Genomic DNA, 24,932 nt, shown 5'->3' with positions numbered 1-24,932 from the left:
TGTAGGGACTGTATGACAGGGAATTTCGCCACGGAAACTATGACCATATCTAAAAAAGTCAACTAGCGATTTTTGGAAATTTTTTCATTAATGACCTTGTTTGACTTTTCTTCAAAACAGAGTTTTGAAGAAGAGTTGAAGTCTATGCACGTGACGATGAAGCTCTCTGAACCATAGCTGTATAAGGGCCTCCCTCTGGCCTGCATGGATTTACTGGACATGTTTCAAAGACCAAATTGATGAATTCCTAGACCCAAACATAGAAAATGACTTTGTCCTGTAAAGGACCAGACCGTGAATGTCATGGACTTTGGTGATTGTTGACAAAAGACCTGAGCCAGCATGAGCCAGACATGAGGGAAAATTATTAGCAGGACTTTCTCCATCAGATCATGGCATGCCCCTAGAGAAATGTAGCTGAGTGAATGGAGCGGGATACCTAAAATTGAAATGCACAAAGAGTTTTGATCTCTGACGGAGGGCTGACCAGACTGACTCTGACATTGGCTCCAATGGGGGATGGTAGCTCCTTGGAGGTGCCAAGAATAACAGATATCTGGAGGAGCTAGATAGTGCCCTTTTTCCATTGGGCTTTGGAGTCATCATTTCGATAAACATCACAGGACTCTGACTTATTTATGGAACCGAAATGACCAAGAAATTGGCTCTACTTGACATTGAAATAAATCAAAAACTAACTTTACAGACTGAAACCAAAATGAAATAAAAATGGTATTTACAATGACAGTGGAAGCAACATTAATAGATCAGCAGTGATACCATTTGAGCAGCCGACCATTGATCGGCCCTCCAGGACAATCTTCCCCGTTCATTTCCTTCAGAAGAAAGGCATTCTGACCCCTATATGCTGCAATTTTGAAAGGACCTTTCCAAATATTTTCGAACTTTTTGTGCTTGCCTTTCTCTTCATTCCTTGCATCCCACTTCAGCACCACATCATCCAACTGAAATTTATCTGCTTTTGCTTTTCTGTCATAGATTTTCTTTATCTTCTCATGCAACTTGGATGTGTTCTTGAAAACTTCTTCTCTTGTTTGCTGCAAGTGGATCATTTGATTCAACCTTCTCTGCATGGGATCTTCTTCACTGCCGGCCTCCTGAAGAAGTCTGACCACCGGGGCAGCAAGAGAGGTGGGGAATACTGTTTCAACTCCATAAACAATCTCAAACGGTGACATACCAATAGACTTTTTCTGACTGATCCGATCTGCCCAAAGTGCATGGACCAACCTCTTATTCCAGCTCTTTTTATTTATTTCCAGCAGCTTCTTGATGATGTTGACCAAGGATTTATTCGAAGATTCTGCCAATCCATTGCCTTGCGGATGATAGGTAGTTGAACGACCCAAGATTATGTGATATTTATGACAAAATTATACCATCCTTTTCGATTTGAAAGCTGCTGCATTATCAGTGATTAATTTGTTTTGACAACCAAAGTGAGACAAGATGTTATTTTCGAGAAATGAAATGATTACCATGTCTATGGCTTGTCTGGTAGGGGCTGCCTCAATCCATTTTGTGAAATAGTCCGTCGCTGTAAGGATCCATCTATGCTGTCCGGAAGAGACAGGATGAATTTCCCCAATGAAATCCAACCCCCACTACTGGAAGGGAGTGCTCACCTCAATAGGCTTAAGTGGAAAAGGCTTTAATTTCTGTTTCCCTTCGAAAATATGACATTTATGACAACACTTGACCATCTTATACACATCAGCAAACAAAGTAGGCCAGTAGTAGCCTGCTCTCAAAATTTTGTTCGTGTTGACTTCCAAAAAAGATGACCACCACACTCTCCTCCGTGGAAATCCTCCATGACTTTCTTTGCCTCCTCTTCCACCAAACAATTTAACAAAATGCCACCAGGATCTTTCCAATATAGTGCAGAATTCAAAATACAAAACTTGGCAGCCTTCAATTTGAGTGTTCTCGCTTTGTTTCTAGTCATGATGGGCGGTGGTGACAGATTCTTCAGCACATATATTATATCTGAATACCATGGGAACAAAGAAAAAATTTCGGATACCTGAATTGACATTCCTTCCTCATTCTCGTCGGACATGGCAGCGATCAGATTTATGTCCAAGGCATGCAAGTTTGATTTGGCCATTAGCTTCGCCAACCCCTGTCCTTTGACCAGCTTTGTGGGCTTTATTTCCACATCATATTCCAACAAGGCTGTAATCCATTTGCCTCTTCTCCCTTCCGGATCGGTCTGCACTAAAACATCTTTTACAACAATATTAGGGACATAGGCCAGAATGTGAGAATGTAGAATATATACCCGGAAATCCTTCAATGCCTTCACCAATGCCAGGGCTTGCTTCTTAATGATGTTGTACTTTAAAGCTGCATCCCTTTTAGCCCTACTGAAGAATGCAATGGGTCTTTCATGATCATCTCTCTTCTATAATAATATCGATGCCATAGTGTGCTCAGAAGAAAATGAAAACAATATGAAATCCTGAGTGTAGTCTGGGCTGACTAGAACTAGAGCTGAAGAAAGGGCCAATTTGACCAAGTTGAAAGATTTTACAGCCTCCTCTATCCATTTCACCTGGCAGTCCTTCTTAAGCATGTTGGTCATTTCTCTTAAATGTTCTGCAAGATTAGGCAAAAAGCGACGGAGAAAATTCATCTTACCATTGAATGATTGTATCTCTTTTTTGTTCCTAGGCAGATCGATTTGTTGAATTGCTTACACACGTGATGGGTCTATACGAATGCCATCCTTTGAAATGATGTGTCCAAGTAATTTTCCATCCTCCATGGCGAACAAGTCTTCTTAGGATTCAACGATAGACCATATTTCATGCACTTTTGAAAGACAATTTTTAGGTGATGCATGTGCTCTTCATCAGATTTGGAAAATACCGTCAAATCATCCAAGTACACCACCAAAAACACATCCTTCTCATTTGCAAAAGCCAAGTCCATTGCCCACTGAAATGTGGCACCTGCATTCTTTAAATCGAAGGGCATTTTGGCGTAGTGAAAGGTTCCCCATGGAGTGGTGAATGCAGTCTTGTCTCTATCATCTTCATGGACAGAAATTTGGTTATATTCAGAATAACCATCAAGTAGTGACATACGAGATTCCCCCACTACTCGCTGAAGTATATGGTCCATCTTGGGCAGTGGATAGTTTTCCTTCAATGAGACTTTATTTAGATTTCTGAAATCAATGCATAGGCGGATCTCACCGGTCTTCTTGCGTACAGGCACTAAGTTAGATATCCAATTTGAAAATCTGATGGGCACAATGATACCTGACTTGTACAACCTGTTTACCTCCTTTTCGATATATGGCAGCAACTTTGGATTTATCCTTCTCAGCTTCTGTCTAAATGGTTTTTGATTGGGCTTGATGGGTATTGTGTGCTAAATAATATTTGTATCATAGGTCTTTAAATCAGAATAGTCCCAAGCAAACACATCTGCAAATGAAGCCATCAAACTGATGTATTTGTCCTTGATCTTTGGCGGTAATGCTTTGGACAATTTTACCAACTTTGGATTGGCAGCTATACCGGTGTTGACTTCTTCTACACCCTTCTCCGTTGGCTGCAATGTTGGCTTGCGGGCTACATCATCCTGATCAAAAGTTCCTCTAGAGGTATCAAGCCTTTAGGAATGATGTTATTCTTCAGCTACAATACGTCCATTTGATTGATTTGCACTTCATCTGTACCATTCCCTTTGCCTCATCGTTTTCTACATCAATTGAGGTTTCTTTGAACTTGCCTTTGTTTAGCAGAAAATCCTTAATCTCTTCATCATCTTGAAACACTTTCCAATATCGCTGATTGTCTAGAATGGTTGGATGATGCTTGACATGGATTTCAAATTTATTGCTGGAGTTCATGGGGACCTTCAAGCTTCTCGCTGCCTTGGAAAGAGCATCATCAATACTATTTTGTATACGAGGCACACATGTCAAGGTGTATTATGAAAATAACTTCAAGATGTCTAAAACTGCATTACGATAGGCCCGCATCCTAGGATGTTTTGCTTGATACTCACCTTTGAACTGTTTTATTACCAACTCAGAGTCGCCATATACCGAAATCCTTTTTGCATTCAACTTTCTAAGAATATTCAGGCTAGCAATCAGAGCTTCATACTCAGCTTCATTGTTTGAACATTCAAAGGCCAGCTTGTAAGAGCAAACCCTCACGCTGCTAGGCACTTTGTTTGGGGCAGAGAAAGGACTGCGTACCCAAATTCCAATTCCAGCGCCATCATTTCCTACTGCTCCATCGAAATCCATGGTCCACAGGCCTTCTTCCTCCTCTTGTAAGTGCTGGAAATCTGCTTGCCGTGCCTTGTCTGCTTGCTGTCCATTACTTTCAGCTGATTGCCCAACATTTTCCTGCTTTTCTTGTCTTTCTTTCTTCAAAATTTCTTTGAAATTTTCTGTTATTTCTGGAATGTCATCTACTTCTACTATCTGACTATCTATCTCATTTAAACTATCTGAAAACAAAACAAAAGACTCTAAATCTGTATGTACATAGTTAATAGGATGATTTATAGGTTTCTCCTTTCTTGTGATCATATATTTCATTTTTTGTTCCCGATATAACTTCCTCATTTTTCCAAACATCGGGATTGTTGCGTAGGAGAAATCTAGATGTAGTGTCCCTTTCAATTTCGCTACCCAAGACCTAGAAAGAATCATGCCAAACCTTTGAGGAATATCTGCTACCAACACATCCATCAATACATTTTTCATAGGAAGCTGATCCAAACTCACAACTAAGTCTTTGATGAGTCCTATACACCTTACTCTGCTGGAATCGAATGAATAGAGATCATGATATTTCCGGGTGATGTCCAGACCAAGCTTATCCATGATAGCCTTGGGCATGAGATTGTGAGAAGCTCCAGAATCGAACATGGCTTTGTGTAACACAAAATCATGCAACTGTAAACTGATATAGAAGGGTGGCACATCGCTATCAGGAGACTCACCATTCAATGCTGGTCCAAAAATCATTTCAGGCTGATCATCTTCTACATTTACCATGTCGGACATTGGGTCCAAATTCAACATTTTAGAAATCTGTCCTCTATAACTGCTGTTCTTCATTATTTTAGTCAAGTGGATGGATACCTTTAACTTAGAAATCTCATTCTCTAAGCTAAAAGCGAGAGTCTTTTCTACCTCTTTGACTGGGATCTCTTTCCTTTCCTTTTCTTTTGATGTGGCTGGTTGCTGTGATTATTCTGCTGATTTTGATTTGCTGCTCTCTGGACCAACCGCCTCCTTTCCTTTTCTTTGTGTAGCTGATGAATCATTTTTTGTTGTTTCAACCTCCTTCTTTTTCTGAATTGGTTTGGCCGGCACATATCTATTTCTAAGTGAATATCGCTGTTGTTGTGCAGACAAAGCATTCATATATCCCCTTTGATATTCTTCTGATTCTTCTTCCAACACAGTGTCGCTAGCTAGAATAAAATCAGTGTCTTGGTGTGTAGCTGAATTCACTGCACATTCTTCCTCTTCGGTAATGTAAGTAGGTAGCTCATTTGGAGTAAAGAGATGGTTTTCTTCGCCTATTACATTCCCGTCCTCATCTTACTCTGGTCCATGCACAAAATTCTGCTGCAAAGGTGTTTGTACTGGCTATTGTGCTATTTGCTCTTGAGTTCGCTGATCTCTCTGTCTTATTCTATATTGTGGCTGCTGCTGGCCACGAAAGTTAGGATTCCTAACTTGTGGCTCTGGCTTGTCAAGTTTTACCCTTTCAAGCATTTGCTCTACCTTTTTGAGAAGTTGATCCATTGAAGAAGATTCTTCTTTCACAGTGGTTTTCTTCTCTGCTTTCGCTCTAGCTCTTTTGGACAGCAAATTTGCCTCAACGCTGACCACAATTTTCTGCATGTCTTCCATTGTGGCCGGTTCTCTTTCTCTTAATTGGTACGCCATGTCAGCATCAAAACCATCTGGAAACTTCATCATTTCTAGTCCCACAGGCGGCTTTAGATGATCTGGAATTTCGTTATAGACTGCATTAAATCTAACACAATAGTCTTGGACCGACTCACTAACGTTCCGTTTGATTTGTTCATATTCGGCCAGAATTTGAAGGGGATTCTTTTTCACTTCCCACCGGTTCAAAAATTGTCTTTGTAGTTCAGCCAAAGTAGTGATACTTGCTGCCTGCAAACCTCTGAACCATTTCCTCACATCACCTGCAAATGTCTGTACAAAGAGCCTCATTGCCACGTTCTCTGCATCAATCTCATGAAGTTCATAGAAGTCTGCCATTTTGTCTACATGCTGCTGAGCAGTAATGATGTTAGGAGTGCCATCAAAAAATGCGATTTTACTTTGATAATCCATTGGCATATCATCTAGAACTTGGGGTAGAACAAGGGGTGCAAAACGGGCAGCCATCATTCTCGGTGGATTTGGCCTTGGAGGTGTTGGAGGAGTGTGCACAGTTTGCAAGGGGATTGCAATTGGAGTTTGGGGCTGTGTTGCAATGTAATTATCAATTAATCTATTAGCTCTTTCTGTTTCGAGGTCTACAAGAAATTTCGGATTGGGGATGGTATAATCAATAGCCATTTCGGATTTAGACTCAAACAATGATATCTCAAACTGTTTGTCAAACTCAAGCTCTTCAAGATACTCAAAAATGTCGGGACATGAATGGGATTTGAACACGGGAGTTATGGTGCTTTCTTGACGAAGGAGTCTTGGGATCAAATTGGGGTTTTCGTAAATATGAGGAGGATCTGGGTCTGGATTGGCTCTGGTATATCGTCTTGAAGCCAACGTGCTATTGAGAAAAATCACAGGACACAACCAACTTACTCAGCCTTTCCAATCCTAAGCTCATCATCCGGAAGCTTAGAATTATTATGAAACAAGGGAATTTGATTTCAACTTAGTTCCCTAGTGTGGTCGCCACTATGTTAGCACCTAAATCTACCTTAGGCTAAAGGAAGGCAAAAATTAGGGTAACCACAAACCACACTCAGTCTGGTAGCTAGCCCTACCAGAGCAGGAGAGGGCTCTCTCCGAGTCATGCTCAGTGAATAGATAATCGAAAACGGTCTGAGATGACTTACAATGCAATATTTACCTTAGGCTAGTAAGTGAATAGGGATTCTGGAAACAATTTTCATGAATGACCGAGCTTCTGGGATGTTATGGGACCAGCGCTCAGCAAAGAACAGAGAATTTAATACAAAGGCACAGATTATTCCATGAGGCAAGGTAGGCAGAAAATGTAACAATTTAGTTTGAGGTATCATGGCATGAATAGATTGCTGAAGAAAGTGAAAAGGGCATAGTGACATGAATCCTTTTCAACAGAAGAATAACACTGAACATGAAATTTTTCCACAGGCAGAGCAATAAAATTGAATTCTACCTAATCTCACTCAGAAAATTTCACTGGAAATGAACATGAATTGAATTATGAAACATAACGAAATACATATGAAAACATAAGAGACACATTTGCTACACTCACAACCACAAGAATCTCATGAAACAGAGCCGCTGCCTTTCATTAATTCTCTGTCAAAAATACACAGTGAAGAAACAAAGTTTCTTTCCCACAGTCTCCCAGAAGTTACAAGCCAGCCAACCCTTTGCAAATAACTTGCATACAATATATAAAATGTGTGAGGAAGAGATAGAACGCCTAAGGGTTGGGGAGTTACTCGAATCATTACAAAATGGAGATGGAGAGCCAGCCATCAGCTACAGGTGCAGCCCTGCAAATATGACATTTGGCTTGGGGTGACCGTTTGCCTTCCTTCGCCACTTGGATAGAAGCCAATTTGGAGAAAAAACTCTTTAAATGCTGCCTTTGGTGCCAAAAAACCGAAGTGTAGATGATCGGCCCACTTGGAGAAGTCGTGAACCAAAATTTCGCGAAACGGAAGCAAATTGGCAATTTTTTCCTCTGTGCGCCACACCATTTTTTTTGTGCGTCGGGCTACTTTGGGACCTGTTTTGGGGCACTTGCAGGTGTCAAAAATGTGCCCAAGTGGGCTTGATAGAAATTTTGTCTTGTCTACTTCCTAACCCAACTAGAATTTTCAAATTTTGTGCTCATTTTCCCCTCCAAATCTCCATCCTCCCAAGACTACTTTCTGTGTATCAAAAAGGTGGCAGAGAGGCCATTTTTGGGTGTTTTTTGACCTTTAGGAGACCTAGATTTTGCCCAAATCTCTTGCCCGGACACCAGTAGTCATAATTTTCCATGCTGAATCCAAATCTGCAAGCCATTTCTCAATTGGAGCCCTAGAATTTTAGCGTCGCGCCAGTGGCACGGCGCACAGGGAGAAAATCCCTGTTTTTTACCCAAAAAATTACCAAGTGACCAAAATTTCCCCAAATTTTTTGAAATTTGGGCTGGAGGATCTCTATGGGGTGCTATGATGGGCCAAGGAAGCCTCAGCCAAGATTCAAATCCGATCTTGCTCTTTTTCCCTCTTTGCCCTTCTTGTTGCTTTCCTCAATTTTGCCTTCAAGTTCCTTATCCGAGCCTGTGCACTCATGTTTCGCACCCTGTAACGGAAAGCCATATGTCTCAATAGAGCAAGGTCCTGGTCAGCTTTGTCCAGCAGCCTCTCCAAATGCATGTTGACCCTCTCAAGGTTGGCCTCCCGATCCTCATTGATTGCTTTCTCCAAAGATGTGAGCGCAACCTTTCTTCTTTGAGTAGCTTGGCGATGCTCACGAATATTTTGCAGCTCCATGATCGTTTGTTGGTCCTCAAGCTGTTTGTTTCTCTGCTCCAAGTATTTCATGTTCCACTTGGCCCTCTCCAAGTCAAGGGACAAGGACTCAATCACTGACTATTGCTCCTGGATAATCTCTGTAAGCTCCTCATTGGTTGGTTCTGCATCTGTCTCATCATCCTAGAGGAGAACAAACTCGGTCTCTCGCTCACCTGATGGACCTTCCTCCTGCACTGGCTCCTTACCCTTACCCTGCTCCTGTGATGCTGATGTCAGAAGCGAGGCCCCTTCCACCCCGGGTGGAGATAACACTCGCTTTGCTGCTGCAAATAAGGGTCTACTGCCTTTCTGATAGGTGATGTATACTGGCATAGTGGCAGTCTCATGTCGCTCATGCTCTACCTCTGAAACCACTTGTGGAGCACTGAAGAAGTCATGGGAGATGAAGTCCTCGCAAGCAATACCCTGCAATCCCAACTGATGGTCCACCAAAATCTGGATAAGGGCAAAGTGATACACACTGTTGAGCTACTGTCGAGGGGTCTTGTGCTGCATGAAATTTCTCATCCTCTCTATGTTCCCGCAGATGAAAAATGGGAGGTTCATCATCCGAACCCTGGTAAAGTGCATGAGCAACCTGATGTGGTATGCATAAAGGTGAGAAAACCTCCCCTCGCAACTGAAGTACTTCATGATCAATTTCATGAGAGGGGCATACTCATCTTTCAAAAATCTGAATGGAAAAAATCTCGTGAGGTGGCTCAAACAACTGTCTTTGATGTAAGGCTCATAATGATGCCTCTCTATCTTCTTTTTTTATGCCACTTCTCTCCAATGTTTGGTATGCCGGTTGCCACTGATATGGTCTTGTGTGTCAATGTGAAAGTGACCCCAGCCAAGATAGACTATCCCCCATGTAGGTGAAGTGCAAAAAGACGGGCCAACTCATGATGAACTCTGACATTTGCCACCCTTTGACAAAATTCGAAACATGCTAAGTGCTGGAAACAAGACATAGCAAGAGGGCATGCCTGCAACTTGGTGAGGGTGTTTGGCTCATCTCTAAGATGTCTGCCACTCCGGTGATGTCTCCTTTGGGCCCTTTCTCCCGAAGCTGTGTCACTGTGGGTCTCCTCCTCATACTTTGATGAAACTTCGGATGCCATTATTGTTGTTTGTACCCTGAGTTTTATGCTGCCCTTGAATTCCAATGAAGCTGGCAGTTGCTCTGAAAATCTGCCACCAAGGGGACAATAAAACAGGGAGTATTAGGAGGGGAATGATGAAAGGGGAATAGGGGTTTAAAGGGAGAGATTTGTTAGGGATTTGGGAGTAGTTTGGGTATAGTGTTGATGGGGTAGGGTTTGAAACACCTTGGCAACACTGTTACTGTAGCACAAACCCTAGGATTATGTTTTCTTTGTGTCTTCTTTTGTTGGATTTATAAAAATGTTTGCATTTGATTCATATCCCTACAACCATGCTATTCCTTTCAGGTTTGATGCAATAGTGGAGGTAGGTGGCCTACCTTTCAAATTTGGTGAGAATCCAAAATTTTTTAAGGCAAATTGAATAGTTTATGGGCTTTATATCTATGTGCGCCGTGCGCAATGCACAGTGCGCCGCACACTCTGAGTGCGCCGCGCCAGTGGCGGATTTACACAGTGGACGGGCTCTGTGTGCGTCGTGCCCAATGAGTGCGCCGCACTCCTTGGTGTGTGTGCCACGCGCCCTGAAATCACCCTAAGTCACTCCTAATCTTTTGACTCTTCGACTCTTCGACCATGCACCCCTCTCCCACAGCTTGGCTTGCACAATGAGCTGGTCTTGTGGTGACTTTGAGTTGACCAAATAGTGGAGGAATAGGGAGAGGGTTATGATAGTGATTTAGGGTGGGGTTTTAGGAAAAATGATCAAGGGGAGATGGGAAAAATGAGAGGTGAGATGAAAAAGGTGAGTGGAGTGAAACCTTGGCACTAACAACACAATTTTGCAACCCTAGCCATCATTTTCTTGATGATTTTTTTTTTTTTTTTTTTTTATGGTTGACCTTATGCTTTTGGGTGACATTCAAACATCTTATGAAAACCATATCATTGACTAAATTGATGAACCGGTGATGTCATAAGGCCTACCTCTTGAATTGATGGCATTTACCAAAATTTGGAGTGCTTGGAAACGTGTTTCGGCCCCTGGACTGTGCACGTCGCGCGCAAATCCCAGTGCGCCGCACGCTGGGTATGCGCCGCGCCTATGTAAATTTTCAATTGCGGTCTAGCTGCGTGTGCGCTGCTCCTGGGTATGTGCGCCACGCCCTCTAAAACCTGCTCCCACTCACTTCCAGCGCTCCAATCTCACACTCACGCCTTTTCAATGTCTTCTCCAAGTCTTGTAGTAGCACAACGCCTTTGATTTGGGTCAAAACATGTATTTATAGCCTTGGAGGAGATGGGTTTTAATTTTTTCTTCCTTGAAAACCCATTTTTCTAATGTTGTGTTTTGCACTTTTTCACTGATTTTTAAACACATTGATTTTCACTTTCCCTTTGACATTTTGGCTCAAATGATGAAATTTTCAGCACATCTTTGCAGGGATGTATGACAGGGAATTTGGCCATGGAAACCATGACCATATCTGAAAAATTCAACTGGCGATTTTTGGAAAATCTTGTCATAAATGACCTTGTTTGACTTTTCTTCAAAACAGGGTTTTGAAGAAGAGTTGAAGTCTATCCACGTGACGATGAACTCTATGAACCATAGCTGTATAAGGGCCTCCCTCTGGCCTGTATGGCTTTACTGGACATGTTTCAAAGACCAAATTGATGAATTCCTAGACCCAAACATAGAAAATGACTTTGTCCTGTAAAGGACCAGACCTTGACCGTCATGGACTTTGGTGATTGTTGACAAAAGACCTGAGCTAGCATGACTAGACATGAGGGAAAATGATTAGCAGGACTTTCTCCGTCAGATCATGGCATGCCCCTAGCGAAATGCAGCTGAGTGAATGGAGCGGGACACCTAAAATTGAAATGCACAAAGAGTTTTGATCTCTGACGGAGGGCTGACCAGACCGACTCTAATAAATTCCTCAATTAATAGAGAAACTGTTGCATGTCCTCACATAGACTTCATGTTTCATTTTTCACAACTAATTAACTCATGGAGAATTAATTAATTTATTTTCAAATAGCTATTAAGTTCAAATAAGAATTTTACTTCCTACTTCTAGTCCACGAACTGACTGAATCCATACTGAACTACTAAAAATAGAATGCTATTTTGAGCACTTCCATTTTTCATTCCATGCTGCCCAATCCAACACTGGTACCCAAACTACTATTTATAGCAGTTCTATTTTTAACACTTCTATTTTTAGCATTTCTTGTTGCCATTTTCAACACTCCCTCTCAACAAGAAAGGCATTCAACTTGAACTCGATCGTATACCTTTGGAATCTTCTGCATTCAACACTTTTACCAAGTGTGGTTGCTCCAACAATTCTAGAAACAAAAAAAAAAGTACTCACTGACCTCTTTGTTGGGCTAGATACATACTCTGATGCTGAAGCTCTACCTGCTGCTGACAAGTGCTCCCTCTCTGACCTCTGAGCTACTGCAACACTCCATGCATCTTGCATCGTTGCACACCTCTCTGTGCCATCTTGCACTGGTGCAACACTCCTGTGCCTTTTGCATTATTGCAGCCTTCTATCTCTACACAGTCCTGGGACTCCTGCACTATAGCTCTCTCTGTTGCTCCATCCGCATCTGTCTCTATCCAATCAGCCAGTCCTGCTACTCCTCGTCAGGGTTCCTGTAGTAAATTTGAATCAAAGAGGTTGGGTACCTCAAGGATTCTACCCCTATTCCAGCCTTCTTGGGATGATCACTCCACATTGCCCCACCTCCTACCTGGAGGTATGGATGCATGTGATTCCTTTGCCGACCTGGCTCGAAATTTCTCCCTACTGGAGGTATCTACATGAGTGGATGCCTCTAGTTTGTCTCCTCTCGGCTTCCCCAGTTGTGGCTGCTCCACAACCTCCTGAAGCTGCTTCACCAATCGTGGCTCCTCCACAATTGTTTGAGACTTCGTTTGGCGCCGTATGTTGAGAGGTAATTTACTCTCCCTATCAACGAACAAGTATCTAACTTTTTCCTTGCTCCTCAAGGCTTTGAATGCATCTTATGCCTCAAGTGCATACAGGTTCTTTGCTAGCACACCAATCTGTTTCATATTTCCCGCCGTCACAAAATTTTCTGGAAAAAAAGCTGATTTTAAATCAGCGATATCTCCCTCATCTGAACTCCGATTCAGACGCTTTTTTTTTTGAATTTGGGTCTTTTCCCACAAGGAATCCAAATATTCTATTTGTTTCTAAAAATTTTGTACATAAATTTTCAGATATGCTCTGAAAACTCTCGACCCAAAACTCAAAACTTTGAAATCTCCTCTCAGTATACTGTTCTCTCCTTTGATCACCTTTTCTCTAATACCATGTAGAAATTTTTCTACAAAAAATCGCTTTGATACCATGTAGAAATTACCAATTGTAGATCACCTAGTAATGCAATGTACTAAATCAAAACACTTGATCTACTTCTACAAACAATTTAGCAGAAGCTTAATCGAATATGAGCAACATCAATAAGAACACATATAATTGATAAGAAGGAATCAATCACACATAACGCAGAAGAAATAAAAAGGGGAAAGCACTAGCCTAAAACCCCATCTCTGTATTATTATACAAGTGGAAATATATCCAGTATTACAAAAAGAATCAACTCAAAAGCTATCCTACTCTCTCTGCAATACCTCTGCTACTCATAGACAGTCAAAGGCCTCTATCTAACCTTTGGTCTGCCCTCCAAACCTCCTATTTCTTTGCACAATTCTGATTGGGGTCCAGTGCAACCACTTGTGTGAATTGGCCTCTTCACACACTCACTTACCTCTGATCGAACCGCGCAGTCTTGAAGGAGATAAATCCTCATCATGGATGAGCTTCCTTTATAGGAAAAATATTCATCCAAATGATAGTACACTGTCCCTTCTCTGATCTCAACTGGGTCTCTGTCTGAACTGACATGAATTAGTTATTCATGAGAGAATGTTCAATTATCTAAAGTGCAATCGTTATATGCAAGCATGCATTAACTAACTGAACTCACATTAATTTAAACAAACTGTTTAAATCAATCTAACTGGACTTGACTTAGTTGATTGAGCCAACTAATTACAACTTAAATTAGAACTCATCCTTATCTCTTTAACTGATGGATAAATTCCTCAATTAATAGAGAAACTGTTGCATGTCCTCACATAGACTTCATGTTTGATTTTTCACAACTAATTAACTCATGGAGAATTAATTAATTTATTTTCAAACGGTTGTTAAGTTCAAATTCGAATTTTACTTCCTATTTCTAGTCTAGGGGCTGACTAAAATAGGAATCCATATTGAGCTACTAAAAATAGAATGCTATTTTTAGCACTTCCATTTTTCATTCCCTGTTGCCCAATCCAGCGCTGGTACCCAAACTGCTATTTATAGCAGTTCTATTTTTAGCATTTCTTGTTGCCATTTTCAACATGGTAGTACATGGCACTATATTAGATGAAGATGTGTCTATTAACATCATGTCTTCTACTACTTAGAAAGCTTTGGGTTCCCCATAGCTTGTACTTGTCACCTAGAATATGTTGGCTTTCAACAGAGGAACCAATCAACCCTTAGGGATCTTTCCAAAGTTCCCTATTACTTTGGGAGGAAAGACCATCTATATAGATGTGATGGTAGTCCAAGGTCCCTTAGATTTCAATATTCTCCTTGGACATGACTATGTTTATGTCATGGGATCTCTTGTTTCTTTGCTTTTTCATGTGGTTTGTTTTCCACATGAAGGGATAATAGTGACCATTGATCAATTGTCATTCATTGGTCATCAAGTTCCTCCTATGCAACCATCGTCCCCTATTGGTTCTTGTATGCATGCAATGCCTTCCCCTCCATAGGTCAATTATGTGGCTACCCATTCTGTATCCACATCTGTTGATGATCACATAGGTGGTATAGTACATTATGTATTGGGAGAATTGGAACTCGTTCTATCTTTGGTACCAGTTGACATGTATCCCTCCCAAAGTGTGGTGCTCTTGTCTAGTGAGGACCTCTTGGGAGTCATGTTCTCGTACGGTCCATGAACATATTTGTGCACATAGTTCCTTGTCTTGTATCAAGCTCATTAAAAAATGAAAGAAGGAATGTAAGCATAGTTCCTTATCTTGTGTCAAGCTCATTAAAAAATGAAACAAGGAATGTGAGCATAGTTCCTCGTCTTGTGTCAAGCTCGTTAAAAAATGAATCAAGGAGAGTGAGGATAGTTTGTTCCTATATCAACCTCGTTAAAAAATTAAACAAATGTCATGAGGATATTTCTTGGTCTTGTGTCAACCTCGTTAAAAAACGAAATAAAGCGTCAGAGCATGGTTCCTAGTCTTGTGTCAAGCTCCTTAAAAAATGAAACAAGGAGTCTTGATGATGGTTCTTTTACTGTGTCGACCTTGTTAAAAAATGAAACAACTCCCTTTTCCAAACTGAGTCTTTGATTAAGATCTTGTCCAGTCGAGTCTTTCCTGGATATTGAAAGTGAACCTTCATTCCATCCACATAGCTGAATGAAATGAAGCTTGGGGGGCATGTACCTCGAATTGTCATTATGATGTGGGCATGCCAACTTAACTCAAACATAGTTTGTATTTGTTTCAAGCTTGTGTAAAAATGAAACCAAACTCAAGCATAGTTTTTTGTTTCAAGCTTGTGTAAACATGAAACCAAATTCAAGGAGATTTTCCCATGGTTCAAGCTTATGTAAAAATGAACCCATGCCCACTTTACATCTCGTGATTGTCGTTTTTATCAGTCGATTTTTTCCAGATAAACCTTGGTTTTTTCATTCTATTGTCACCATCCCTTTGGCCGATCATACACTTTCACTTTGTTGTTTTACCCTTTCTCGAGGATCCGCAACAATGAGTGGTTTTGCTAGCTAGCCTCATGACCTTTTAGTGTTTTGAGCAGCTCCCCCTTAACCAGAACCTGTTGCTACCCTTTATACCACTCTTTTCTCCACGAGGAGTCACCTTTAAGCTCTTTTCCAACTCGTAAAAAATTGAAAAGATTGTCGAGTATTTTTTTCCCTTTTAGACTCGTTAAAGTAAATAAAAGCAGGGAGTCATCTTTGAGCTCTTTTCTAACTCTAAAAATATGAAAATATTGCCAAGCTCTTATCAAGTAAATGAAACGTCATTTACCCAGTATATGTTTACCCCTTTTTAGGCTGGGATAAACTATTTACGAAAAAGGTACTCCTTGGCTGACATGGTCAAGAGGTTCTTTCGAGTATTGTTTTCTACCTTTTCGGGCTCGAGAGACAACTTTACGAAAAGGGACCTTTTGGAGTTTTTTTTCCCATGCCTTTTTAAAACTCTCTAATAAATGAAAAAGATGTCGAGTTTCACCTTTGTCAGACTCGTTAAAAGATTAAACGACATAGGACTTGTCATTATGATGATATTGAGCTACTCCTTCCTAGGGATCGTAAAACTTGCTAGGATGGATCCATATGAAGGATGGACTTATATTACAAGCATATGTTATCCCCTTTAATCTTGTGTAAAAATAACTAGGGTACTTGCTAGAAATGGTGGGGGAAAATTGGAAGTATTTCATTAGTTGTATTGTTCACTTGAGGCAGTATGTCACTCTTGAACATTGACACTCATCTACTATTCGTGTTGGGTTTTGGGACATCCTCACTCTGTCACTTGCCTCCCTGGGTTTTGGGTTATCCATTTTAAACCTCTCATATGATCTCTACCATGTCACCATGATCTTTGATCCTATGATGTCAAATGCTGCCAAAATCTGGAGTTGTGTCATCCACATGTTCAAGAGAAGTCTTCCTACCTGTACATTGTTTTATCATCTGTCACATTATTGGATTACTCTCATTCATTGTGTTTCCTGTTTCGTACCGATGATGAAGGATCCATTATGACATTCCTTCGACGGATCGCTTCGTATCGACTTCAACTCATTATCCAAGAAGTTGATCTAGAAACTCCTTTTCAGTACCTTAGAGCTTGCATACCTCAATGGCAAGTTCTTCACACTCAACGACAGGTTCTCATCATTGGCCAGTAATCAAGTGATTTTATATCATTTTCGACTTCAGCACGTCTATTCACATGTTAGAATTTGTACTTTGATCAGGCTGTGTTGGAGTGCAAGACACTGGGCTTAGATCACAAAAGTCCAGGTTGTGAGGAGTAATGAGTCATTCATGATTATATACATGATTCTTTAGACGGATGGCTATGACCATGCCATGGGTATCATTTTGATCCTGCTCATTCGAATGACTGCGACCATACCATGGGTCTTTTCATTTTGATCCTCTCTATGCAGATGGCTGTGCCCATGCCATGGATCTCTTTCATACGATCCCTTCAGTTGGATGACTGCGTCCATGTCGAGGATCCATGCACATGATCCTTTTCTTGATGGATAGCTATGCCTATACCATGGATTCATGTATTGTTATATGCCTCTCATGTTTATCAGGCATGACTATCAGATTTTAGATATGTACATGTATGTTTGAGTTGCAAGTCTTCTGATGCTGGTATTCCAAGTCCTCGCTCCGTCTTAAAGCATTTCAACCATCACTCTCAGCTCTAACTTCATGCTTTAGGGGGAATCTGTTACACAGTAATTTTTCACTCTCTGGTCACTCCCCATTCCTGATCCCGGAGAACCCTAGTAGTGACTATTGTGCTATACTTTCACCATGAAACCTATGCTCTTACATCCCTTGAAGTTCGAAGAAAGTAGTTCCCACTCCCTTCAGAACATTTCCAGAGAATCCTTCTTAAAACCCAGTTTTTAAGATCAACGCTCTTTCCTAGTGTCTCACCCATGCTGATTTTCATAGTTTTACACTGTGACCCGCACTGATCAACGCTACTGTTAGCCTAATACCCGTGCCGGTCTACTTCTGGAAATTTCTTATAAAAGGAAATGATGTTTCATGTCTAGAAACTTCTAGTGGCGATGTACTAGATGTTTGTTTGGTTGGATAAGGGCCGAGAATTCCATATAAGGTTCTTTCCCCCTTAAAGTGGACCTTCCCAACGAGATAAGAACTTCTTCCCCCTTGAGTGGATCTCATTCTTATCCTCCTCTCCCTATATAAACCACTTCCTCTTACCCTTTTTGGTTACAATACACACAATGCAACACATAGTGAAGTTGCAAAATTCTGAAATCTTTAGCTTTTAATAGAAGAAGATTAGTCTTAGATGAAAAAAGACTAGTCTTTGGTAGCTAAAGCATGAGGAGATAGAGTTAGAGCTTGGAAGCCATTTCATGTCAAGCTAGGGAAGGAAAAGAGTGTTGAAAAGGCATGTAGCAGGACTTGGACACCGCAAAGGAGATCTCCAACATCAAGGCTTCAGTTGTATTTCCCTTTGAAGTTTCTTTTAATACAACTAATGGTTTATTTCCTATATTGGGTTTAATATTACATTTGGTGGATTATAACTCCTTGACCATTTAAGTAGATTGAATTTGATTTTATGCTATCACGTTTACTATTGTTTCTTGCATGTTTGTTTTAGTTACTTGAACAGAGGAACAAAAGGAAGCTAGAGCAAGGAAGCAAGATCACCATCAAGTGGATTAGCGTTATAAGAGGTAGGCCCTCTTATTCGATTATAATCCAAGGAAATTTACATTAGATTGTCTTGTTTGTGGCTAGACCCACTCTCTTGGGCTAGAGGGATTGTCTCTATCCACAGAGGGGATTTTCCTACACCACAAGCCTACACCTTGTGTTCAATGTGGACCGTTTGTGACCATACTTTCCCCCATTGTTGGTAACCTCCGACATTGCTGAGAAATTGAAGCCAACAGAGATGAACCCAAGCTACATCGAACATGAAAAAATTGATAGGATCATGGACACATGGATCAATAACACTCGCCAGCAAAGGATCCAACTATATTGAGTTGTCAAAGTAAGTCAGCGCCTTCACCAGGGACCAGGTTCAACAAAATTTTCTTCACCTCATGGAGGCTCCAAACGCAATGGGGACCATTCCTTCCTAAGGGGGGAGGAATGATCCAGGTGGATAATGGGTGAGACCCTCCTATTCCACCTAGACTTCCAGTTTGTTTAATCAGTTTCCTTGATTATATAAACATTTATTATTTTTAGTAGTTTTTTAGTTCTTGAACTTCTGGAGCTATTTTTACCCCTAAACGACATTTTTTTGAGGTCAGTAGTAGAACCATTGCCTTATAGGAAGGGGTATGTGGAAAATATTTTAGTACTCGAAGAGATATTTCGAACGAGGTATCATACGTGCCAAACAAGGATCATATAACCAAGTTACGACCCCATGAAGTTGGATTCCCAACTAACCCCAATGGGACCCACAAACTCTTGGAATCCCATCTCATGGGGTTATCTTTTTGGTTATTTAGGGTTTTCCGTTGTTGTTTAATAATAAAAAGGCCCATGAGCCTCATTGTAACACAATTCAGAGGGTGTAGCCACCACATGTCTTCTCAGAGATAAGCTACAATCGCCTGAGAAAGTTTATTTCCATTTTTATGTAAGCATATTTTAGTTCTTTGATATTAATGAAATGAAGTTTTATTTCTATTGCATCTTTGTGTTTGTGTTTGTATCTATATTTTTTTGCGTTCCTGTATAAGTTTGGATTAAAAAATCGAGAGATCCAACACTTTATCTTCTTCTTCAAACGTGTTTCCCATTTCTTGAAGTTGAAAATGTCCACCGGTGATAAGTGTGGGAGGATTGACATCCATGGGAGGCAATAAGACTTCTACTTCTTTCTATGCTAGATTCTTCAATCTGTCTTCCTCTACTTTATTTTTGGCCAATTCTTTCACAATCATATATTCTTCAAGTTTTTTTGCAGGTTCTACTTTTCACCTTGTCTCTTCCTCTTGTTTCTAGTTCACTTCTTCTTCTTCCTCTTGCCTTTTATTTTCTTCTTCCTCCTTTCTTGCTACTTCTTGTTTTATTTTTTACTTTTCTTCTGCCTACTTTTTAACTTTCCATTCAGCTTTATGTTTCTTTAAATTTTCTTTCATCGCAGCTTGTTTCTCACTTTCTCTTTTCAGAGCCACTTTCTTCTCCCTAGTGCCCATGTTTTCACGAGATTATTCTTTCGAGGGCTCAAGATTATTCATAGGTCAGAAGTATCGATCCATTGGTTTTCCTCCACAAATTTGGTGGCATTGAAGAAGTTCTTTACTTTTTATTCATCTTCATCAATGATTGGTGTATATGGCCAACCATACATTATGACTTTGCAATGTTTTGTGGTAATACCTCTCGAGTCATATTTATGAAAACTAATTGTACCAAACATGAATTGTTTTAGGTCCTTGGCTTCAACCTCTATCTCTAAGAAACTTCTCATACAATAAGCCCCTATATTACATAGTGGAAATGTGGGCCATGGAGCTTTCTTTTCTTTCACTAGTGAGCCAATAACCTCCATTCTAATATGATAAAAAACCTCTTGTAGGAATATTTTATTTGTAACAGATAATGGCAACTAATGAGGTGGTTTATAAGCTCCAAACACTCTTATATATGTTGAATCTCTGGGAGTAAGAAAATTAGTAACATCTTGCAATGGAATTCTTTCCCTATTTGACATACAAGGTGATTATGTGTCAAAAATTTTGTGATATACATATGAAATAAAGTACTCAACAATATGAGGGTACATTCCTATGTAGCTAGTATCACATAATATTTTATAGTAGATATGCACATGTGGTATACTTGTGGTGAAGTTACACTTCAATATATTAGTGTCGGTATCTTCATCCCTTCGTCAGTAATCAAATTCTCTTGTTGCATTGCATGTTAGGTGTCTCACCTGATTATCTGCATTCCATTAGGGTCATGGATCATCTGACGATAGTGGCTTATTATAAATTTTCCCTCGTGCTGGCCCATTTTCATTCATCTAGATCATCTGCAGTCAATTTTTGTCTTTAAATCTGCAAAAGTCATTTTTAGGGTTTTAGGTCCATAGGTCTAGGGTTTCGTCAATAAGGTCTTCAAAATGCTCAATAATGGTCAGTAGGCGCATGAGGAGGTCAAATAAAGTTTCAACAACAATAATTTCCATAATCACATGCTCAGTGATTGATTTTTCATCAAAACAGAAAAACAGAGTTTTTTTTTTTATGTTTTCATGTATAAATTTGATGTGATTTCAGTTTTTTCATATGTAATAACTTCAGTGGCAACCCTGGTCACCTTTCCAAGCATCAGCAACTCCATCACCTGCAAGGAAAACAAAAAGTCAAAGCATTCAGTTCATTAAAGGCAAAAAAAAGCAAACTGCCCAAAAATAGAGTTTTAAAAGCAAGTCAAAGGCAAACATTACAAAGTGGGTTTTGATAAGTGAAAAATTAAAATCTTATGTATATAAGCCATTTGTCATGTTTAAAAATTTCATTTGCACCTAAAGGAGAAAGAGTGAACAAGAGAAAGGTCGTGTTGAAGAGAGGGAGGAAAAAAATCGCAGCAAGTTTGAAGTTTCAGTGGCGCGGCGCATTGGGTCGTGGGCATGGTGCATCCATCTAGTGCGGCGCATTGGGCCGCACCTTGTAGTGTAAAATTAACACAGACACGACGCATTGATTGGGCGCAGTGCACTAGGTTTGTGGCGTGGCCCACAGGGTTTCAAGCTAATTTCACTCACAAAACTCTCTCAAAATTGCCAGATTTGCTCAATCTTCTTGTGTTCAAGTAAGTCAAACATTCCTCCATGACCAAATGATTGAGTTTCTCTTGATGTTTATGGTGATTTAATGCGTATAACTTGAAACCCTACCTCCTTGCAATTTTGGTCAAAACAATTGCTTAAGGTTTACAAATTGTGTTTTTTTTGTTGCCAATCCCACTCCTAGCTATCTCTCACTCCCTCACTCTTCATTCCTTCATTTTCTCCCTCTCATTACATTTTAATCTACTCAAACCCCTAAATCCAACTATCCCAAACCCTAGCTAAAAATTCCCAAACCCTAATTGTTGTCCAAAAACTCTAAATACTATTCCTAAACCTTTCTATTCCCTAGAAACTTGACAACAATATTCCTAAAACCCCTCATACACATTTCCTCCACAGTCCCTCATACATTCTCATCCTTGAAAACAAAAATCTAAAGACACCATAAATCTCTTCATACTAATCAAGAAAACTCAAATATTGGAAAACATGGAGTCAGATCCTTCCTATGATCGAGATGAGGAGACACTCAATGATTCTTCTAGAGAAATTCATGCACCAAGGATACCTCACAAGGGTGGTAAACATGTACGAGAAGAGCCTACTTCACTTGCCAAGTTGCTGGCCTGTCCTCTTGCTGTCACATGCTTTCAACACCAATCTTGTTATCAGTTCTGTGAGATGAAAGAGAGATTCCAGTACCATCATGAGTTGGCCAGATTGTTTGTGCTCCATCTTCATAATGGTCAAGTCACTTTGGCAGGTGTGACATTCACCTTGACACCTGAGACTATTTCTCAAGCAATTGGCATTCCAAATGTTGGTGAGCAATGGAATAGAAGGCATCAGATTGATAGAGAGCATTATGAGCCTTAAATCAAGGCTGGTTATCAAAGGCATCTCAGTAGAGTTTTTCCCTTCAGATATCTGAAGGACACATATGCTCCCTTGATGAAACTTATAATTAAATATTTTAGCTGTGAGGGCCGGTTTTCTCGCTTATATGCCTATCACATCAGATTGTTGATGCACTTCACTAGGGTGAGAATGATTAATATCCCCTATTTTATTTGCTGAAACATTGAGAAGATGACCACCTTAGTGCAAAGGAAGCCTCCTCAACAGCATTAAACAATATATATCATTTTGCACTAATCAAAATTGTGGTCTTGCATCAACTTGGTTTACAGAACATCTCATGGGAGGATTTCATCTCACATGAGGTATTCACAGGTCCTCAAGTACCCCTAGCAATTTTTCATGAGACAGGAGGACCTTCATATCAGTAGGAGATTCATGAGACACAAACCACTAGTGTGCCAGTGTTTGTCACCTATCAAAAGGGCACTAGAAAGTTGTTTGCAGTGGCAAAACGAGTATTATCTCCACCACGGGTGGAAGGGGTCTCGTTTCCTCCATCAACAGAGAGGGTACAGGAAAAAGGCAAGCAGCCATTACGTGATGAGGGGCCTTCAGGAGGGCAGGAGACTGATTTCATTCTTATTCAGGATGACGACACCGATTTGGGCTCACAAAGCTCAAAGCTTAGAGAGATCATTCAGGAGCAACAAGATGACATTCAACATTTGTCTCTCAACCTAGAAAGAGCCAAGTGGATAATCAAATATCTGGAGCAAAGAAACAAATAGCCAGAGGATCAACAAACCAATATGGAGCTACAAAACATACGGGAAAACCAGCAAGCTGCCAAAAGGAGGAAAGTCAAGCTCACATCACTTGAACAAGAAATCAATGCTGATCATGAATCTTGGCTTGAGAGGGAAAATATCCACTTGGAAAAGATGCTAGAGAATGCCAACAAAGAGAAAACTATGTTGAGGCACATGGCCTACCACTACTTGGTGATAAATAAAGTGTGCAAGGCAAGAATCAGGAACTTGAAGGCCAAGTTAAAGAAAGCATCGAGGAAGCGAAAAGAGCAAGATAGACTTTAGATCTTGGCTGAGGCTTCCTTGGCCCAACATAGCACTTGATGAAGGACACTCAACCCAAATTTCAAGAAATTTGGGACACTTTTTGCAATTTTGGAATTTTTGGCTTAAAAACAGGTTTTCCTGCCTGATGCGCCGCGCCACTTGGCGCACGCTTTTGATGGGGATCTCCTTTTGAGTAAAACTAAGAATTTTTGGATTTTTCATGGAAAAATATGCATGGCCACAAATGACCAAGAAATTTTGACAGGTTTTGAGATTCCAAAAAAGGTCAAAAACACCTCAAAAATGACCTTTCTGCCCCTTTTTGGACACACAGGAAGCAGTGTTGGGAGAACTTAGTTTTGGAGGGGCAAATGGAGGCCAAATTCAAAAATTCCATTTTTTTTTTCTGGAAATTAGATAGGTAGACCTTTCCAAAAAGCCCACTTGGAGAAAATTTGGACACCGGGAAGGCCTCCAAAATAAGCTGCAAAAAAGCACTACGCATAGCGAAATCAGCGCAGCACATTGGAGGAATTTTGCTCATTTTGGCCAAAAAACTCTGTTTTTCGCCTAGTTTCTTCAAAGTTTGACTTTTATCCTTCTAGTTGTCAAACGCATGATGTAATTTAACGTGACATGATGGATTTTTCTGAAATTATGCTAAAATTTTCACTCATAGAGGTAGATTCATCCATGAAAAGGTAGTTTGCAACTGAATGAATCAGTTCCCTAGTTTTTAGAGGCAAGTTGTTCCACTGCCTGCTTTTAGTTCTTAGTTTAGACTTTTTTGGAACAATCCTAAACTTATGAGCTCGACCCCTAGAGGATAGGATTAGTTGTTGGTTGCCTATATCTTGTAATTTTTCAGTCATTAGCTTGGTTGGACTTTTGGGAAAGCTTGGAGCTTCATTGTATATTCATTTCAGCAGTTTGGCAAGGGAATAGACCAGGGTTTGCAGCACTTTATGGGATTCCTATGGCATCTTGCTTTGGTATTGTGTTTCCTTTTGTAATTGTAAGTTTACATGTGATATATGTATGCCATTATCTCTCTTTGCTTCATCTTAACTAAATCAAACAAGGATAAAGGTAGAATACATTGAAAGTGTAGTGCTTTACCTAGGGTTTGTTTAGTTATCTATGTTTTCAGCTATTTGAAGAGGATCACTGAGACTTTCATGCCCTCTTCAACTCCTCACCAGTCTAAAATCTCTCCATCTCACTCAATTTGAAGTACCAAACCATTTTCCTACCTTGCCCCATAGAGATCTCTACAAAACTGAGCCTCATTCCCTGGACCAAAATCTACCTTTCACATTTGAGCCAAAAAAACATCATTAAATTCAATCAAACATCTCTGTACACATACCTAGCCTAAAATCAATCATTACATTAGTCATCTCAAGCTTT

The sequence above is a fragment of the Pinus tabuliformis genome, chromosome 4_2 (assembly GCF_031772625.1).
Source record: "Pinus tabuliformis cultivar Carrire ecotype Pingquan chromosome 4_2, CPIR1, whole genome shotgun sequence".
NCBI classification, from domain to species: Eukaryota; Viridiplantae; Streptophyta; class Pinopsida; order Pinales; family Pinaceae; genus Pinus; species Pinus tabuliformis.
Note: the sequence above shows the minus strand (reverse complement) of the source record.